Below are 4,797 nucleotides of genomic sequence, written 5' to 3' on the forward strand. Positions count from 1 at the left end.
GACCTGATGGCATCCCAGATTGATGTCCAGTTCCTCACCATTAAAACCTTGGCTTGATTTCCCTTTTTCTCCAGTGCCACACAGGGTGGAGCAGAGTAGATTTTTGGAATGCTTCCAAAGTTAAGATCGCCAGGGGAAGCACCAGCCTTCTGTGTGTCTATGCAGATTCCAAAGCCTATCCCTGACTGCAGTAGAAGTGGTAAGTCATAAAGGGATGAACAGAATACCCAAGATGTCCCTTCTGAGAGTTGTCACACGCATCTATCTGATAACAACAACAACAAAAATGCCTTTTTTTTTTTTTAAAGATTTGAATGTATGTCATGGGACCTCTGGGTAAAAACTTCCACAGCTGGAGCTCTGGATTAATCTGTTCCTCTGAGTAATCTCGTACTGATGTCATTTCAGGATGTGTGTTACTGGAAAGGGTCTGGGAAAAATTCCTACAGCCTTGAGATATGTTTTATCTATTCTCAGCAGCAATTTCAGAAGTAAATAAGGCCCTTCCCAAACTAGTGAGGTGGGTTTTCTCCTGCCCCCTTCTGATGTCTATGTCAGAAGCGTTTTCTGTACCTTTAACTTTAAATAAAATCTACACAATGCTGAGTGACTGAGACTGTCTTTGGTTCCGGAGTTAAATCTTCTCCTTCAGAGACCATGAATCCAGCGGCAGTGTTCACCATTCACCATAAGCCATCATCTTGGGAGCTCATCTGGGATATACAGGACAAGGTAAGTATACTTAGAGCTGGGACTCCTTTGCTCTTTTACTATAAAGTCTCTACTAACTCAGAGGCATGTAGACCAAACTTCTTTTCCCCAGTCAGCTTTTCCTGAGCTCACTGACCATTTCATAACTGCCTGGGGAATTAAAGCTACTAACTTGGTATGCTGGATTGTAGACTTTCAATGGACTTGCAATCCATGCTGTTACTATGTTTTTCTAGCCAGACTCCATTGCAAGTTTTACAGGACATTGCAGGCAGGAGCACTTAGGGAGCTAGCTCTAGCTCTAGCTCCAGGGACATCTCTGAGACCGGAAATCACCGTCCTGATCCCAGAGACCCAGAGGGAAGTTCTTGTCATAGCTATGCTTCAGGACTATATGGATTGAAGCATTGCTGGTCAGCATGAAACTCCAGAGGACACAGATTGGGAAACCCCAGATTTGGGCAGATTGGGAATGTGGCTGGCTTCTTCCTTTGGTAGTGTTAGCTCTTAGTGGATCATAGAAAGCCCTCCAGTGGCTCTTGTCTCAATTCCTTAGATATTCTTTTTGTACAATCTCCTGGATAGGAATAGACAGGTTGACCTTGACACCCCATGGACATGAAAAATTATTTTTTCCTCACAGGCTGGCCCTCCATCACCTGTTTGTTATCATATAGATGCGTGTGACAACTCTCAGAAGGGACATCTTGGGTATTCTGTTCATCCCTTTATGACTTACCACTTCTACTGCAGTCAGGGATAGGCTTTGGAATCTGCATAGACACACAGAAGGCTGGTGCTTCCCCTGGCGATCTTAACTTTGGAAGCATTCCAAAAATCTACTCTGCTCCACCCTGTGTGGCACTGGAGAAAAAGGGAAATCAAGCCAAGGTTTTAATGGTGAGGAACTGGACATCAATCTGGGATGCCATCAGGTCTACCCCTGGTGCATCTCCACCCCACCTTGGTGGTAGAACGAGAAGGGACAGTAATGAGACACCTACGTTCATAAGGGACAGGTTAACTCTGGCCAGGGAAGAAAGCTTAGGTGGAACACCAGTCTCTCCACCCTCATCTAGAGCAGAGAGGGATGCCTCCAGTAGAAAAAAAGCCATGGCACTGGGCACCGCTTTTTTCTCTCTTACAGATGGGAGCTAGCAGTTCCAGAATCACCCATTTAAATTGTATTTGGAAAAACTGGGATAAGTTTGATCCCCAGAGCCTAAAAAATCCCTTATATTCAGGCTTTCTTTGCTTTAAGAGAAGACCTCACCCCCCCAGAGAGAGAATCTCTGCTGGGACAACATCTTATTGGTCAGTCTACCCCTGTCAGCAGAGCTAATTTGAACACTGTCTGGTTTAAAATTTAGATATGAAACTATGACTACAAAAAGGAGAGATGACATTTTTGACACTGAATAGCCATGATATTCTTTAGACTCCAGAGAAAACTGGTTAAAATGAAGTCTTTTTGAAATTGCAGAATTGTTTCTTTTTGCACCTGCAATTAGGAAAAAGCTGGCTTGTTAAAATATTTTTTGGGGGAGCTCTGATCCTGCCTGAGAAACAAAAACATGTCTGGGAAAAAACCTGAAGTTAACTCATCATGTCCTTGAGATACACAGTCCACTCTGTCTGGAACTCCAGCCATGAGCAAACTGGTAGAACTTCAGGCCAAGGGGAAAAAAGGGCAGAGACATTTTAAATTTCAAATGGAGAACTGTGAGGTCTCTGTCTGTCCAGACTTACGTGTGTCTCAGTGTGTCTTTGTCCTTGGACAAAATTGCTAAAGGCCAGTTGGTCAGTGAGCTCTATTTATCTGGCCTAAGGAGAAGTAAGCACTTACAAATCAAACAGTTCTAAATTCAAGAAAACTAAACTAAATGAATTTCAGACTTGTATGAACTGGGAAATATTCACTATTGAATTGATACCTGGTATTGATGTTTGCTTATTGATCTAATTAACATAGACATTGTGAAGATAGCAAATGATATAGCTTTGGGTGATTTATATTTACCAGTCTACAAAATGATGATATAAAGTACAGTTCATGGTTGCTGAAAGAAAGTGGGACATTGTGTTTTTCAATAAAAAGGTATAAGGAATGAAATTACATTCTATTAAGAAAAAAGGAAGTAAATCTGAACTTACAGGTGGCTGTTCTCTGAATGGGCAAATAAAGTGATGAATAAAAAAATATAAAAAAGGTTTGTGGCAAATGAAAAAAGGTTTGTGGCAAATGAAAGAGAGTTTTGTGCATGATTCAAGTTCTTAAGATGTTAAACTGCCTTTGAAATCTTTTATTGTTACTTCGACTAAGTGAATAACTTGTTTCACAGTGAATATAAGCTGGTACCAACCTGGAATTTGGTTTTCTCTTCCTGATAAAAGAACAAAGTTTTCTTGGAATGTGGCTTTTGATAACAGACTATGGCACACATAGACAAAGCTCATTCTGCTTCTACAAAAATTAACCCCTCATCAGGGCATTTTAAATGGATGAACAATGGCTGTAAACCAAATAGTTGGGGCTATGGGAAATCCAAGATGACTGCTTAGCTTTTCCTGGCTCCCTGACAAACCTCACTTTCATTTGATAACATAAACCCTTTCCTGGCTTCAGGGTTAATGTCTCACAATAGAAAAAAAAAAAAAAAGGTTAAAATGTGTTTTCTACAATCTCCAGTGATTGGAGCACCCACTTTGCTGGACAGGTCGTACAGACATTGACAGAAAACTCCACGAACTTCTTGGAGACTGTGGCTTTCACTGGCGTCCTCGGTTGTCAGGCAAGGATGGCAGAACAAAGGAATCGGTTACATGGGATTGAACAGACTGCTAAATATGATTGAAATTTTCATGACTTTTTGTCTGACATATTACTGGCTTCTAATCTTTGTTTACAGATATAGAGAAGCTCTTTTCAAGTTACTGATGGTTCAAAACAATTTAGTGATTTACACCTGTGGGTAAAATTATCACATTTTTCTCTCTGCCTCGTCACTCCAGAAATTGGAGACACTTGGGTTCTGAACAGCCTTATCAGGTAAATAAAAAGACTGCCTCCCAACATATGCAGAAATCTCAAAGTATACTGAGAAGGTCTAAAAGAAAAATTCACCCAAGGCATCTATTAAGTTAGACTGAATATTAGGTTCTAGTTTTGTTAATTAAGATCTGTATTTATGAAGACTGACTTCTAAGGTAGTTCCTTGTGGTTATGTTATATTGCTAAGAAGTTTAATTAAGTTATTAAAAAGGACACTCTGAGTTTGTTTCTAAAGCTTCTCTCAGTAACCAGCCTTTGATTAACGATCAGATGTTCCAGGATCTACAACCAGGAGATTAACAACAGGCTATAGTCACTTAGCAAACTAAACCAGATGATATGGATAGTCACTGGGCTATACCTAATAGAAGTTCTTGACTTAAGTTCTTACTGATGATTCTACTATTACTTTCAACTATATTGTTTTCTATACTGCCTGTTTCAAGAAGTGTTTTTCCGTACATTATCAAGGGTGTGACTGAGCCACTGATATAATGGTGTACAGTTCCATATGAAATCCATAATTATAATGCTGTGACTGTATATATGAGAAGCAACAAGACGGAATATTTTCTTGGACCAAGAGACTAGTGAGACAGGTGTTGTCCAGAGACTTTTGTTACTCACAGGGCCTAGTCCAGTAATAAAACATTGAGTGGCCTATCAGTGAAATCTTTGACAGAACTGGGAATGAACCTTCCCAGCACCATGGGACAAGATGGTAATGAAATGCCCCGCAAACCATGGTCAAACTCATGGCCATAAAAGGGCCCTGCTCTGGCAACTGGCACTTGCTATCTGCCTCTACAAAGATTAACTCATGGACACTACAGCTGCTGACCTTCAACATCCCCTGAAAGGAGTTCAGGGTGAAAATCAGAAATTAGGCACTCGCTCTGTGCTCTGGAAAAATGGACACAACAGGCCTTTGGATAGTTAGATATTTTCAGGTAAAGATTTTCTTGAGCCCAAATTCTTGCATCTTCTCATACCTAGAAAAACACTAAAATTGTTAATGGTGACAACTACTTTGG

The sequence above is a fragment of the Cervus elaphus genome, chromosome X, assembly GCF_910594005.1.
Source record: "Cervus elaphus chromosome X, mCerEla1.1, whole genome shotgun sequence".
In the NCBI taxonomy this organism is placed as follows: Eukaryota; Metazoa; Chordata; class Mammalia; order Artiodactyla; family Cervidae; genus Cervus; species Cervus elaphus.